Source organism: Vulpes vulpes, chromosome 7 (assembly GCF_048418805.1).
Source record: "Vulpes vulpes isolate BD-2025 chromosome 7, VulVul3, whole genome shotgun sequence".
In the NCBI taxonomy this organism is placed as follows: domain Eukaryota; kingdom Metazoa; phylum Chordata; class Mammalia; order Carnivora; family Canidae; genus Vulpes; species Vulpes vulpes.
Window position 1 is genome coordinate 60,927,801 of NC_132786.1, and position 17,107 is coordinate 60,944,907.

General features: G+C 40.1%; 1 protein-coding gene across 4 annotated transcripts in view; it reads right to left on the reverse strand.

Moving 5' to 3' along the window:
• Positions 1-17,107, reverse strand: part of MCPH1 (microcephalin 1) — a 236,821-nt gene that overhangs the window by 210,410 nt on the left and 9,304 nt on the right. The window lies entirely within an intron of this gene.

The following is a 17,107-nucleotide window of genomic DNA, read 5'->3' on the forward strand; positions in this document are numbered from 1 at the left end:
CAAACACTGGGGAGCAGATATGAGGACCAGAATGAACCCCTGCTTTGGGAGTGATGCTGCAGATATCAGTGGGAACCTGGTTCACTACACACGGAGCTATAACTACACGGGTACAGTACGCACGGGTGTCGCGATCTCTGTCCACGCACGGGGTGCGGCAGGGCACAGTAGCACCCAGATGATGGGTTCAAAACACCATTTCTAGTATAAGGAACCAGGCATCCCTGGAGAAATGGCTGAATCCAGGGCTGGGACAAAGAAGGTACAAGCAGAGTTAGGATTAAATTATTGTCAGAGAATCATGGGAAATGGGTAAAATAACACAGAAGTCCTCTTGGATGGGTGACCCTGGGCAATCAAAGACAATCTAAACCTTAAAAGAAATGAAGACAGTAATGGATTATAATCCAGTGAATAAAGCAGGGAGACACACACTCACACACACAGTGATGAGGACAGTCAGTGACGTAGTTGAAAGTACCTCCCCTCAAATGCCACACTAAATGTGCTGGGGGGGGAACATACCCCCCCCCCCCGGTGCAGCGGCCTAGCAGGCACAACTGTGACCACCACCAGCACCAACACACACTGGGAGGGAGCATGAAGAAGAACCCATCTCAGCTTCCTGGGCCTTCCTGCAAGAGATGCAGGACTCAGATAATCTCACTAGGAAACACCAGGTGATCCCAAACTGAGGGACAACGCACAGCACAACTCACCATCTTCCACAACATTAAAAGGACAAAAGCCGAAGAAAGACGGAGGCACGGCCCAAGTGAGGAACCAGGAGACAGGCTGCCCGGATACAGAGGGCACGTCTGCAGGGGGCTGGGAGCCGGGCGCTGTGCGGAGCACGACTCCAGCAGCGGGTGAGACCACGGCAGACTCAGAACTCAACGGCGGGGGTGCGTCTGTGTGGACCTCCTAACATGAGTGGCCGCGTGGGTCATGCAAGAAAATGTGCTTGTCTGTAGGAGGCATGAGATGCAGCGGTGGTGGGGCATCTGGCAATGACCCGCTCTCAGGCAGACAAACACAAATGCTGTGAACTGTGTTTCCAACTTATCCATTAGATCAGCCATCCTCAACAGAACTGAGGGGCGACAGCCAAGCTGACCTTTATTCCTTTTGCCTTTACTTCTTCTTCAATATAAAATTGTCTAATGTTCAAAGGAACCGTCAGAATTTATCAGTTGCTGTTTCACAGCAATATGCCCTCAGAAAAAACACGCTCAGAGAGAGCTCAACAAAATGGGATTCTAGTGACACCTAGTGACCTTACATACTTACTGTCCACAATTTTAGTGGGAAACAAGCTGTAGCCTGCACAGGCTGTAAATGAAGAATAAACGTGACATATAAAATAATGGTCAGTTCAGCCTTTGCCTCTAAGTTCTGTTGAAAAACATTCAAGCTCACTAAAAATCAAGGAAACGCAAATGAAATAAATTTTATTTTTTTTTCATCGACAAAGTAGGAAAGATTTAAAAAGACTGACACTTTGCAGTATGAGTAACAGTTATGGGAAACAAGTGTTCTCTTACACTGCTAGAAGGCAATTTCGCGCACTCTTTCTGGAAGGCATTAGGACAGTATTTATCATAAATTTAAGTAGGTGAGCCCTCTGAACTGAAAAATTGACTTGTGGAATTTAAACCTATGAAAAAACTTACACATCTGCAAGAAGTGATGCACACACAGACATTCAGTGTTGTACTATTTCTGACTAGAAAGAGAAAGAGAGAACTTTGTATTCATTAATAGATCAGTTACACAAATCACTTGATATCTCTTATAAAAGACTGCATATGTTTTAAAAAATGAGATCTATCACTACGTACAAACATTGGAGTATGTTCTCTAATGTTAACCAAAAAAGTTTACGTGCATTCCATTAAAAAAATAAAACCTACATATTTCCACGGATGCACATATAAATATGGGCGTATAAATGTTTAAGTATGCATTTTTTATGTGTTTAGTAAAATGTCTGAAACTATACTCCAAATTCTCAGGAGTCGGTCTCCCCCCATATGAGGGGAGGGGAGATAAGGCAAGAGGTAGGTGGGGACTTTTCATATTAAAAATATACACACATTTTAATCTAAACACACTCAATTCCAAAGGAAGTCTGTCTTCAAGATAGCAAAAGAAAATACAAAATCCGTAATTAGTTCTATAGAATAATTAAAGTCTGAATGCATTACAACAAACAATAAAAAAAGAATTTGTATTAAAAATATGATTAAGTTCATTTTAAAGGGACTTAACGTGATTACCTTTGGGTAATAAAAATTATTTTGGAGTTTCCATGCTCCCCTTAAGAAACAAGGGCTCAGCAGGAGCAATAAGAGAGAGGAGATAAAGCAGAAAGGGGAATTAGAGGACAAACTACCAAGAAAAGCAAGATGGCAGGACTCTCAGGGAAGAAACTGAGAATTCCCGTCAGGATCCAGAGCTGAGAGGCCTCACCTCTTTTCAGGACAAGGATACCTGTCAGATTGCATTTCCACCCAAGCATATCCACTAACTGCAGGCTTTGAGGAAAGGTCTGTTTTTCTGAACACTCCCCTTGCCCACATTCTAATATGACCATTTCCTGGTACCTCACCATCACTTCCCCACGAAATTTTCTCGGTATCTCTAGATTAATGTAAGTAAAACCTCCTCTGTTCATTAGTTGACAGGACAATACTTACTGAGTACCTACAATGAGCCAGGGCATGTGCTAGAAACTTACTGGAAATACAACCATAAAACAAGATAAACATGAGGACTGCACCTACAGAGTTCGTATATAATGGAAAGACTAAAATGCATGATTAGGTAAGCAGGCAGGCAAACAGACAAATGAATCACACTGTAGGGTATATACTCAGAAAATACAAAAAAACTAACTCAAAGGGATATGTTTATCCTATGTTTACTGCAGTATTATCTACAATAGCCAAACTATGAAAGCAGCCCAAGTGTCCACTAATAGATGAATGGATAAAGGAGACGTGGTGTATATACACAATGGAATATTATTCAGCCAGAAAAAGAGAACAAAATCTTGCCATTTGCAATGCATGGATGGAGCTAAAGAGTATTATATTAAGTGAAATAAGTCTGAGAAAGACAAATATCATATGATTTCACTCATGTGGAAAAAAGAGAATAAGCAATAAAAAAAGAGAAGAGAAAGACAGAGAAATCAAGAAATAGGCTCTTAACTGTAGAGAACACACTGAGTGATGGTCACCAGAGGGGAGGTGGGTGGCAGATGTGGGAAATAAGTGATGGGATTAAAGAGTACACTTATCGTGATGAAAAACTAAATTTTAATTTAAAAAAGACAAATGAACAAAAGTTCTAACAGCACAAAAAGGAAAGGAGTTGAGACCAAACCACCAGGAGTGTTCCGTGGGCCATACGGTCTCTGTGATGCTACTCAATTCCAGAGTATGTGCAAGAGCAGCTATTCACAACACATAATCAAATGTGCATGGCTGTGTTCCAGGAAAATTTTACTTATGGACACTGAGATTTGGATTTTACATCATTTTCATGTGTTAGGAAATACTCTTGATTTTCTCCCCAAACTTTTAAAACCGCAAAAACCACTGTTAGCTCAAGAGCCGTAGAAAAAAACAGGTTGGTGGGCTGCATTTGGCCCACCAGCCACAGTTCACTGTTTCTTCTTGGGACCATGCAATTCTGAGCCATTTTATCTCAGCAAGAACAATATAACTGATTTACATGTTAGAAGTGTTGCACTTGCTAATGTACAAGGGGTGAAACGAAAGGGACGGGCAGGAGGCAATGGAGTAATGTGTCAAGATGACAGTTGTCTGGACTAAGGGGGACACTTAGAGACAAAGATCCACAACATCTATTCTGAGATACAATCAATAGGCCATTTTAATGGATTGCAAAATGAGATGAGGGAGCTGCCTGATATTGATTCCTCCCTCACAATCTCCCATAAAAAGACATTTTAAAACATCAAAGTGAAGGACACACATGACCTACGTTTTCACCAAAACTTCTAAAGATGTATTACATAGAAAAATAACCCAAGTTTCAAAATAACAGCAAGTCTGTGGATGCAGAAAGCAGGGAGGAAAGGCTTATTACTCCACAGAGAGTGGAGGGCCCTGGAGCATCAGAAGCAGCACATGTAGAATAACTCTGAAAAAGAGTAAGTTGAAAAAAAAAAAAAAAAAAAAAGAGTAAGTTGGCATTAAATGCTGAAATACAGAGCAGGATGGTTCACAGTACCTGATAGAGGGAAGAGGCCCAGAAGTGACAGGCTCTGAGGAACGTTAACTCTGAGAGGTAATCAACTGTACTGAGAAGGAGTCATAACTCTGAGACAGAGAACAGTGGAGCAACCAAGAGGAAAATATCCAGGGATCCTATGGAAACAAAAGGCAAACCCTTCCCCCTCACCACCAACATCATCCACAAAAGGAACTATGTGGAGAGCAGAACAGCGCTCGGATATTAGGAACCTTGCCTGTAAAATAAAACAGAACAAAGCAGACCACATCCATAAAAAAACTGGAAAAGAAAATGCAAATCAAACCATTTCAACTGATGAAAATCCCCCTGCTGTCAAAAATAAAAACAGAGCTGAAAAATGTAACACAAATGTCACGTCTAAATCAAATACTGCCCCAAAGATGCAGATGTAATGAAACGCCAGGACACCTGCACCCCGATGTTTCTAGCAGCCATGTACACAATAGCCAAACTGTGGAAGGAGCCTCGGTGTCCATCGAAAGATGAATGGTTAAAGAAGATGTGGTTTATGTATATAATGGAATATTCCTCAGCCATTAGAAACGACAAATACCCACCATTTGCTTCAACGTGGATGGAACTGGAGGGTATTATGCTGAGTGAAGTGAGTCAATCGGAGGACAAACATTATATGTTCTCATTCATTTGAGGAATATAAATAATAGTGAAAGGGCATAGAAGGGAAGGGAGAAGAAATGTGTGGGAAGTATCAGAAAGGGAGACAGAACATAGAGACTCCTGACTCTGGGAAACGAACTAGGGGTGGTGGAAGGGGAGGAGGGTGGGGGGTGGGGGTGAATGGGTGACGGGCACTGAGGGGGGCACTTGACAGGATGAGCACTGGGTGTTATTCTGTATGTTGGCAAATAGAACACCAATAAAAAATAAATTTATTATAAAAATAAAAAAAATAAAATCTAGTCTGTCTGATAAAAAATAAATAAATAAATAAAATACTGTCGAATACGTATTTGGGGAACTATATCCATCTGTCTGTATATGTGAAATATTTCTTAAGTCTTAAGTATAAAACTAAGAACATCAAAACAGGAAAATATTAAACAACAGTTGGTTAAACTCAGCCAAAAGAAGACAAGGCAAAATCATATCAGAAGTGAACACTTAGGGGGGCAGCCCGGGGGGCCAGTGGTTTAGCGCCACCTTCAGCCCAGGGTGTGATCCTGGAGACCCAGGATCAAGTCCCACATCGGGCTCCTTGCATGGAGCCTGCTTCTCTCTTCACCTGTGTCTCTGTCTCTGCCTCTTTCTGTTTTTGAATGAGTGAATAAATGAAATCTTAAAAAAAAAAAAAAAAAAAAAAGAAATCTTAAAAAAAAAAAAAGTGAACATTTAACTATAATATGCCAAAGAAGAAAGAGCTTCAAATGAAAACTTAATAAAAAATACTAAAGAACGTTGAGGGGCAGGGGGAGAAGGGGAATAAAAATAGCATTCAGAAAGAAGTAAAAAGGTCAAAATGGTTGAAATTAAAAAAGTAAAGGGGGACCAATATACATATAATTGAAGCCCTTGAAGAAGAAAAGCAAAACAGTAAAACAAAGTCATATTTAAAACTATAAGAACATTTTCCAGAAATAGGAAGACCTGAATCTCTTGAAAAGGCCAACCTAGAATTGGAATCTACTGGATCAATTTACAAGAGAAAACAACTAGATTTTAAAGGAGGGGGGAAAAAAATCTTAGGTCCCCAGGGAATAAAGATCAAATAACTTACAAGAGGAAAAGAATTAGACTAGTCTCAGATGTTTAACCCCAACAAACACCACTAGGTTCCACCTGTGTTTAGTCCTTAAAACCAAATCTCCTGCAAATGTACTACAAGTCATCAAATACTTTCTGAAGATTTTTAAAGAGGCTTTGGAAGCAAACAAACAAAAGACTATTTTAAAAGGAAGCAAACAATCTGTGGCTTTACCACATGTTCTGGGTCTTTACCCTGCGGTAAAGCAGTCTGTGGGAGTGGTGGTGATGGGCAGCTCAACCTCCAACAGAAGGACTTGCCATCTTTCTGGCCAAGGAACTCGGGGAATCCCCCGGCAAGTAGGGTTACCAGAGAACGAGGCAAGGACCCAGGACACAAGCCAGGGAAGAGGAACCTCAGGTTCTGAGCATAAAAGCCCACCTCCCTGGCTGATCCCTGACCTACAAGTACCTCAGGAAAACTGACATCAGCCTGGTTAATCTCAGGGCAGAGGACTAGCAGTTCATCTCCTGTATGGCTAGCATCACCAAGGCTTGAAGAACTCAGGGAATCAAAGCAGATGCCCACCACAGGTCTGCATTTTAATGCTAAACAAGTTAAGTGCTTGCTAAAACAAAGTCAACACTCTTCAGAGCAGTATAAAAGATTGCAGAGTCTAACATTTACAGTGTCCAAAACAAAACTCTAGGCTAAAAGGTCACATTAAAAGCCAGAAAATATAACACATCCCTAAAACAACAGATGCCAACCCTGAAATGCTGGATTTATGAGACAAGGGACTGAAGGATCTACTGTCACTGTACTCTGCAAGGGAATGGAAAACACACATATGGAAAGATAGGAAGAGCAAAACATACATAAAGAGCCAGGTGCAAATGCCAGAGATGTAAAATACATGTGCCAAAAATGTACTAAATGTACTTAATGACAGAAAAAAGTTGATGAAGAAAAGAGTCAATTAACTTGAAGAAGGATCAATGTGAAGGAAAAAAAATAACTGAAAAGTAATTAACAAAAACTAGGGCATCAGGGACAAGTAGGGATGTTTCAAAGACAGCATTACAATTATGTAATACTTTTTGCAATTATGGCCCACAGGTCACCCTGGCTCACCACCTGTTTTTTTTTTTTAAGATTTTATTTATTTATTCATGAGAGATAGAGAAGCCTAGACACAGGAAGAGGGAGAAGCAGGCTCCGGGCCAGGAGCCTGATGCAGGACTCAATCCCAGGACCCCGAGAGCACACCTTGAGCCAAAGGCAGATGCTCACTTGCTGAGCCACTCAGGTGCCTACCACCTGGTTTTAAAATAAACTTTTACTGCAACACAGCCACCTCCGTTTGTTTGCTGCTTCTCTAGAGGCTCCTTTCACACTACAAGAGCCGAGTAGTTAAATAAAGACCATATGGCCCCCAAAGCCTAAAATAAAGGCATACCTCAATCTTACTGTACTTGGCATATTTGTACTTCCTGTGCTTTATAAACTAGGTTTGTGGAAACGCCACACAAAGCAAGTCTATCAGCACTATTTTCCCAACTTTATCTGTTCACTTAATGTCTCATTTTGGTAATACTCCCAGTATTTCAAACTTTTTCATTATTATATTTTTATGGTGATCTGTGATCATTGATCTTTAATGTTACTACTGTCATTATTCTGGGGTTTCACGAACCACACCGATGTAAGAAGCCAGAACAAGTCAAAAAACTATACCAGTTAAGCCATGAATGCAAAGGAAAAGTTCTGGAAGGAAAATAAAAGGGCCAGTGAACACACAAATGATAAGAAAGGGAAGCAGCCTTATCACTGATACAGAGAACAACTCAGTGGTCTGGAGAATGACTGATACAGAGAATGACTCAGTGGTCTGGACAGAGGATCAAATCTGTCACAACATTCCCTTAAGCCAAAGCCTGACCCAGAGCAAGGCCCTAACTCTGTTCGGTTCTAGGACGGCTGGGAGAGGGCAGGAGGCTGTAAGAAACATCTGAAGCAGCAGAGGCTGGTTAGCGGGTTTGAGGGAAGAAGCCTCTTCCACCACGTGAAAGCACAGGTGAAGCAGCAGGGGCTGATGGAGAAGCTGCAGCAGGTCCTCCGGAAGACCCGGCTCAAGAGTTCAGGAAGGTGGAGGCTACACTCAACCCCAGATCTTCAGTGTAGACCCCACAGCCTTCTGTTGGAAGAAGATGCCATCTGGGACTTTCAAAGCCGGACAGAAGTCAGAGCCTGGCTTCAAAGCTGCAAAGGACAGGTGCGGACTCTCCTGCGAGGGGCTAACGCAGCTGGGGACTGCAGATGGGAGCCAGGGCCCACCCACCATTCTGAACGTCCGAGGGCCCTTCCGAATGATGCCACATCTACTCTGCCCGTGCCCCATACATGGAACAACACGGACTGGGTGGCGGGACATCTGTTTACAACGCACTTCGCTGAATATGAAACCCACTGCGGAGATCAAATGCTCAGAGAAAAGGATTTCTTTCAAAATACCGCTGCTCACTGACCGTGCACCTGGTCACCCAAGGGCTCTGAGGGAGACGGACACTGAGATTAACGTGGTTTTCATGTCTGCTAATGCAGCATCCATCGTGCAGCCCGTGGATCAAGGAATCATCTCAACTTTCAAGTCTTATGACTAAAGAAATGCATTTTGTACGTCAGTAGGTGTCACAGATGGTGATTCCTCTCATGGATCTGGGCAAAAGATAAACTGAAAACCGTCCAGAAAAGATTCACCATTCTCGATGCTGTTAAGAACATTTGTGATTCATAGGAAGGGGGTCAGGATACCAATACAAATAGGAATTTGGAAGTAGTGGATTCCAGCCCTCATGGATGACTCTGAGGGTTCAAGACTTCATGGAGGAAATCACTCCCCATGGGGTGGAAGGAACCAGAGAATGAGAATAATCAGAAGTGGATCCTGAAGATGGGACTTGGGACTGCACTGTGTGCTCTCATGTTCAAACTTGAACAGATAAGGAGCTGCTTCTTGTGGATGAGCAAAGAAAGTGGTTTCTTGAGATGGAATCTAATTGTGGTGAAGGTGCTGTGAAGACTGTTGAAATGACATCAGAGGATTTAGAGCATTACATAAACTTAGTTGATAAACCACTAGTAGGGTTTGAGAGGAATTTGAAAGGAGTTTGAAATTTGAAAGAAGTTCTACTCCAATTTGAAAGACGTTCTACTGGAGATAAAATGCTATAAAACAGCATTGCATGCTACAGATAAACCAAACCGTTTGTGAAAGGAAAACTCAATCAATGTGGCAAATCTCAATGTTCTTATTTTAAGAAACTGCCACAGCCATCCCAACTTAAGCAACCACCACCCTGATTAGTCAGCAACCATCAACACTGAGGCACGAGCCTCCACTAGCAAAAAGATTAAGACCAGCTGAAAGCCCAGATAATTAGCATCTTCTCAGCAATAAAATATTTTTTAAATTAAGGTATGTATGTTTTTTAAACAATGTTATTGCACATTAATGGACTATAGTACAATGTAAATGTAACTTATACGAACTGGCAAACCAAAAACTTCACTTTATTGTGATATTTGCTTTATTGCAGAAGTCTCAAGCCAATCCCAAAATATGTCCAACATATGCCTGTATTTACTATCTGTCCTTTTACACAAAAACTGCCAATCCTGTCAGCAGCTAATTAGAAAAAAAAAAAGAAAGAAAAAAAAGAGGTAATGGGACAGAAAACGTATTTGAAGAAACCAGAAACTAATCATATTTTTAGAAAAAAATGTATAACCTTGTGCATTCAAAAAACTCAATGAAATCTACCCAAAATCAATTAAAAAGCACCACACCTACACAAGTTAAACTTCTAAAAACCAAAAACAAGGGAAAAAACTGGAAAGAAGTCAGAGAAAAAAGTCACAGTACTTACAACAAAGAAATGATGTGAATGACTACCGGGTTCTCAAGAGACACCAGAAGACAAAAGACTACAGGAAAAACTTTCAGGCAGTTGGAAAGAAAAATAAACAAACACTGCCAATGGGAATTGCATTCCCATGGAAAATATCATTCACAAGTAATGATGGAATAAGAATATTTTCAGACAACAAAAAACTAAAATAATTTGTTAGAAAGGCTAACCAGAAACACCTGAGTGGCTCAGTTCGTTAAGCTTCTGTCACTTGATTTTGGGTCAGGTCATGATTTCAGGGTCCTGAGTTCAAGCCCTGCGTTAGGCTCCATACTCATCAGGGAGTCCGCTGGAGATTCTCTCCCTCTCCCTTGCCCCTCCCACTTCCACATGCGTTCCTGCTCTCTAAAATAAATAAATAAATCTTTAAGAAAAAAGAATACTTAAAAAGCAGTACAAACCAACTAGATCTAACAGATACCTGTAAATAGAACATTCCATCCATGCAACAGAACACACATTCTTCTCAAGTGCATATTCAATATTCTCCTGGAGAGATCAAATATTAGGGAGTAAAACAAGTCTCAATTATTTTAAAAGGATTGAAATAATACAAAATATGTTCTATGATACGGTGGAATGAAATAAGGTATCAAAAACAGAATGAAGTTTGGAAAACTCACAAATACATAGAATTTAAATAAGAATCTTCTAAATAACAAATGGGTCAAAAACAATCACAAGAGAAAGCAGAAAATACTTTGAAGTAAATGAAAACAAAAACACAACATACCAAATTTTATGAGATGCAGCTAAAGCAGTTGGAAAGTAAATTTTTAACTACAAACCCTTATATAAAAAAAAAGGAAAACTTTCAAATCAAGAATCTAATCTTCTACCTAAGGATATTAGAGAAAGAGTAAACTAAACCCAAAGTAAGCAGAAGAAAATATGAAGATTATAGAGTGAAAATAAAGAATAGAAAAATAGAGAAAAATCAACAAAACCAAAAGTAGGTTTCTTGAAAAGATCAATAAAATCAACAAATCTTTTTAGTTAAGACTAATCAAGACAAAAGAAGATTACTAAAATCAGGAATGAACTACTATCACTACTGACCTTATAAAACTAAAAAGGATCATAACAAAAGTTCTACAAGCACGTATACCAACAAATTAGATAACCTAGGTGAAATGAAAAAACCCTAGAAAGATAAACTATTCAAACTAACTCAAGAAAAAGCATAAAATTGGAGAAACCTACAGCAAGAGATTGAATTAGTAAACCAAATCCTTTCCACAAAAGCAAGCCCAAGACCAGATGCTTCCTGGGAATTCCACCAAATGCTTGAAGAATTAACAATCATACTTACAAACTCTTCAAAAAACAGAACGGGCACCCAGATGGCTCCATCATTTCAGTGTCCAACTCCTGGTTTCAGTTCAGATCATGATCTCAGTGTCTTGAGATCAAGCTCTGCAATAGGCTCTGCATAGGGCATGAAGCCTGCTTTTAAGATTCTCTTTCTCCCTCAGCCTCTTCCTCCCACTTGAGAATGAGCACAGGCACACGCATGCTCTTTCTCTCTCTCTCTCTAAAAAACAAAACAAAACAACCGAAGAACATGCACCATCCCAACTCATTCTATGATACCAGTGTTGCCCTGACACCAAAATCAGGAAAAGTCATTATAAGACAACTACAGACCAATATCCCCTATGAATACAGATGCAAAAATAAAAAGTAAAAACAAAGTACTAGCACACTGACCTGGTAATTTAGGGGGAAAAAAAGTATTTACAATATGATCGATCAAGATTTCTGCTAGGAATGCAAGGTTGGTTCACCATATGAAATCCATAAACCTAATACAAACTTCATATAATAAAAAAAAAAACAAATGAGTATCTCAATAGATCCAGAAAGAACACTTGACAAAATCCAACACCTTTTAATGATAAAAACAAACAAATCCAAACAAAAAACTAGGAAACTTCAACCTGAAAAAGAGCATCTACAAAAAATCCATATCTAACAGAAGAGTGAAATACAGAAAGCTTGTCTCCTAAGAAAATGAAAAAGACGAGGATAAATTATTATTACCACTTTTATTAAACACTGTGCTACAGGTTGTAGTCAGGACAATTACACAAGAAATAAAAGGCATTCAGTCTGGAAAGAAAGAAGTAACAGCTATGTCTACATACAGATTATACAACAGTGTATATAGAAAAATCCTACCAAAATCACAAAAACACATAGAGCTAATAAATAAGTACAGCAAACTTGCAGGATAACAAAATCAATATAGAAAAATCAGTGGTACTTCTATATGTTAACTATTGAACAATCTAAAAATGAAATTAAGAAAGGAATTCCATTTATAATAGCACCAAAAAAAAAAAAAAGGGAGTAAATTTAACCTAGCAGGTATAAGACTTGTATACTGAAAATGACCAAATCTCACTGAAAGAAGTTAAAGATCTAAAAAATTTAAAACCCATCCAATGATCATGAATTGCAATACTACATATTTTAGAACACTTCCCTAATTACAGACACAACACAATCTGTATCAAATCTCAGCTTTTTTTTTTTAAGAAATTGACAATATATAATCCTATACAATTCATATAGAAATGCAAGGGAGTCAGAATAGTCAAAACAATCTTGAAAAAAGAAAAACAAAACTGGAGGACTCACGCTTCTCAATTTTAAAACCATAGCGGGGCGGGCACCTGGATGGCTCAGTCAGGTAAGCAAGACTTTTGGTTTTGGCTCAGGGTCTGATCTCAGGGTCTGATCTCGGGTCATGAGCCCACACTGGGCTCCCCACTCAGTGCTAGCCTGCTTGGGACTCTCTCTCCCTCCCCCTCTGCCCTTCCTCACCACAAGTACATACTCTCTAAAATAAATACTTAAGAAAAAAATAACTATAAAGCTACAGTGATCAAGACTGTGTAGCACTGGCATTAATGATAAATCTATAGGTCAATTAAACAGAACAGAGAATTTAGAAATAAACCTATGTGTCTATGGTCAACTGGTTTTCAAGAAGAGAACTAAAACAATTTAATGGGGAAAGAACAGTCTTCCCAAATACGGTGCTGGAACACCTGGATAATCACATGCCAAATAGTGACAGGGAAACCCTACCTTATGCCCTGTACAAAACTTAACTCGAAAAAAAACCACAGATTTAAATATAAAGATAAAACTATAGCTCTCAGAAGGAAGCATAGGTGTAAATTTTCATGCCTTGAGATTAGGCAGTGATTTCTTGGATGTGACATTTAAAGCAAAAGCAACAAAAGAAAAAATAAATATAATGAACTTAATCCAAGTTAAAAACATTTTTGCTTGAAAGGATACTACCAAAAAAAAGTGAAAAGACAATTCACCAAAAGAGAAAATGTTTGCAAATAATATATATAATAAGAATATTATAGGGACACTGGGTGCCTCGGCTCCCAGTTGAGTGTCTGCCATCAGCTCAAGCTGTGATCCTGGGGCCCTAGGATTGAGTCCCGCATCAGGTCCCCGCAGGGCCTGCTTCTCCCTCTGCCTATGTCTCTGCCTCTGTCTGTAGGTCTCTCAAGAATAAATACATAAAACATTTTTAGGGATGCATGGGTGGCTCAGCAGTTGGGCAGCTGCCTTCAGCTCAGGTTGTGATCACGGGATCCGGGATCGAGTCCCACATTGGACTCCTGCGAGGCGCCCGCTTCTCCCTCTGCCTGTGTCTCTGCCTCTCTGTGTGTCTCATGAATAAACAAATAAATCTTTAAAACATAAATATTTTTTTAAAAAGAATATTATATCTAGAATATATAACGAACTCTTACAACTCAATAATAAAAATAACCCAACAGTTTAAACTGAGCAAAGTACTTGAACAGACATTTCTCAAAGAAAGATAGACAAATAGCCAATAAAAACATGAAAGGCTGCTCAACATCACTAACTAGGTGAATAAAACTATACTGAGACACCACTTCGCATTCAGTATGCTAGCTATAATCATAAAGAGGGATAATAATCCTCAAACACTGCTGCTGGAAAATGGAAAATGGTATAGCCAATTAAAAAAAAAAGTTTGGCAGTTTCTTACAAAGCTAAAATATATAGTTTCCATATGACAGCAATTCCATCCTTACATGTATACAGCTGATCTTTGAACAATATGGGTTTGAACTACATGGACACACTTATACACAGTGTTTTTATAGTACAAAACTGCAAATTTATTTTCTCTGATTTTCTTACCAGTTCTTTGCTCTAGTTTACTTTGTTGTAAAAATATAGCATCTAAAGCATATACAAAATAGTGTTGTTTGTTAGCAGTAAGGCTTCCAGCCAACCGTAGACTATTAAGTAGTCAAGTTCTCGAAGAGTCAAGTTTTATGGGGATTTTCAACAGCGTAAGAGTTGCTGCCTCAGCCCCCACCCTGTCGGAAGGTCAACTATGTATTTACTTTACTTGACTCAGGAGGAGTTCCATCCCTAGATAGATAGATATTCAAGAAAATTAGAAATACGTATTCACAGAAAATCTTGTACACCTATGTTCACAGCAGCATTACCCATGATAGCCAAAAATACAAATAACTGGGATGTCCATCAACTGCGATCAAAAGATAAACAAACAAAAAAAAGATAAAATGTGGTATACTCATACAAGGGAGTATTTCTCACCCACTCAAATGAATGAAGTAGTGATGCAAGCTACAACATGAAGGAACCTTCAAACCAATATTCTAAGTGAAAGAAGCCCAATATAAAAGGCTACATACTGTAGGATTCCATTTATGTGAAATGTTCAAGAATAGGGAACTTGGAGATACCAAAAGTAGATTTGTGGTTCCCGGGAGCTGGGGCAACAGAGTGACTGCTAATGACTAAAGAGCTTCTTTTTGGGGTGATGAAAATGTTCTTAAATTAGACAGTAGTGGGACGCCTGGGTGGCTCAGCAATTGAGCGTCCGCCTTTGGCTCAGGGTGTGATCCCGGGAGTCAAACATCAGGCTCCCTGCATAGGGCCTGCTTCTCCCTCTGCCTGGGTCTCGGTCTCTCTCTCTCTCTCTCTCTCTCTCTCATGAATAAATAGAATCTTTAAAAAAAAAATTAGACAGTAGTGACGGTTACAAATCTCTCTGAGCAGATTAAAAACTACTGAAATGTATTCTAGAAAGACCTCAGTATCATTATCCTTGTCCCCCATATCCTTCCAACTCCCTTTATGGTGGCAAAATCCAACCCCAGTTAAAACCAACACTCTGCTTCCTTGCTGCTTGTAGGTTGCTAGATCAACACCTGTCCCGTTGGGTGCTCAGGTCCTCAGGGCCTCATGTTCAACTTAAAATCACCACCTTCAAGTGAACTGTTAGTCCTGCCCTGATCCACCCCCTCTCCCAAGTTCCTAGACAACTACGTCATGTGTTGCTGTTCTCTTCAAACCTGCAAAGCCTCTCATTCTCAGATCACAATCTTGCTTGCTCTCACTGAAGGCAGCATCAGGAAGGAATTTCCTCAAGACCTGAAGCCACATCTACTCACTCAGCAGCAACTGTCCCGTAAACTCTGCATTCCCTCCTCTCCTTGATCCCACATAACCATCCTACATACCTGTAGGATACATGAGATTAACCTATATATACCCGATATAACCCATCAGTTTATGTGCTAGAGTCTAGCCCCTCAGCCCCCTTAATAAGCCACTAGCATGAGTAAAGGTCCCCTCTTGCCTCTGCATTAGCAAAATTTCCCTCTACTGGACCAGTTCTGTCAGCACAGATGCTGTCATTTCTCCCGTCTTAAACAATCTTCTCCACTCCACAACCCCCTCCAGGTACTGCTCCAGCTCTCTCTTCCCCCATTGCAGTAGCCTCCACTGCTTCCCAAATGCTACTTGAACAAGCTTTGCTCCCACTCATCTGCTAAACTGCTGGTCAAGATCCCAGAGATTCCACATTGCTAACTCCAGCAGTAACCTCTTGGACATGCCTTTGCTCAACCTGTTTGCCAGAGCTGATCACTATCGCCTCCTTGACAGCTTTCTTCACCTGACTTGTAGAATCCCATGCTGACTGGTTTTCCTCCTCAACATCCAATACTAGGGTGCTCAACTTTGGAACACTTCCGTTCCCCATCTATACTCACCAAGAAGAGGTCACATCCAGATTATGGCTAAATAACATCTGTATACAGAAGTCTCCCACATGTTTATCTGCAAACTCTGCCAAGGGCTCCACGCTCCACCCCACGAGTTCCTAATCAACACCCCGAATTCAATCCAAGTGGAATTCATGATCTCTTCTCCAAACCTGGTCCTTCTGAAGCCTTCCCAGTCTCAGGAAATAGCAAATCCATCTTTCTAATTCCTCGGGCCAAACACATCACAGTCATCCTTGATTCTTCCCCTTCTTTATGAACTCACATCCAAATCCTCAGGAGATCTAGACCGGCACTACCTTCAAAAATGCATCCTGAATCTGATCTGACCATTCTTCATGACTGCGTCACTGCACCCTGATGCAGGCAACGCTTCTAGGCTGAATCATTCAGCAGCCTCCAACCATTCTCCTGCCTCTGCCTTTGCCCCTTTTCCACATACATTCTTCTGAATCACACTCCACAAAGTCCTACGTCATCTGACACCCTACTATCCCTCTGGCCTCAATATCATCCAAGTCTTCCCTTTGCCCACACCTCTTATGGCTTCAATTATGCCCCCTACAAAATTCAGGTGAAGTCTTAACCCCAAGTACATCAGAATGTGACCATACAGTTGACTCTTAAACAATGTGGGCTCTAGGGGCACCAACACCCCCTCCATTGTGCAATCAAAAATCCACCTGCAACTTTTGACTCCTCAAAAACTTAATGACTAATAGGCTACTGTGAGCCAGAAGCCTTACTGATAATAAGCAATTTACACATTTTGTAACATTATTACAATGTTACAATGTTATGATATACTGTATTCTTAAAATATCTAACTTCTTAATTTTTTCAGTATTTCAAGGCTGCAGTTTATCCGTTTTTTCAAACTGTAACAAATCTCCAAAAATTTGCCAGTGCTGTCATTGAAAAACAATCTATGTATAAGTGGACCTGTATAGTTCAAACCTTCTTTTTTTCCAGGTGCCACCTATATTTGGAGATCTGGCCTTGGAAGGGATAATTAACGTTAAGTGAGGCCTCTAGGG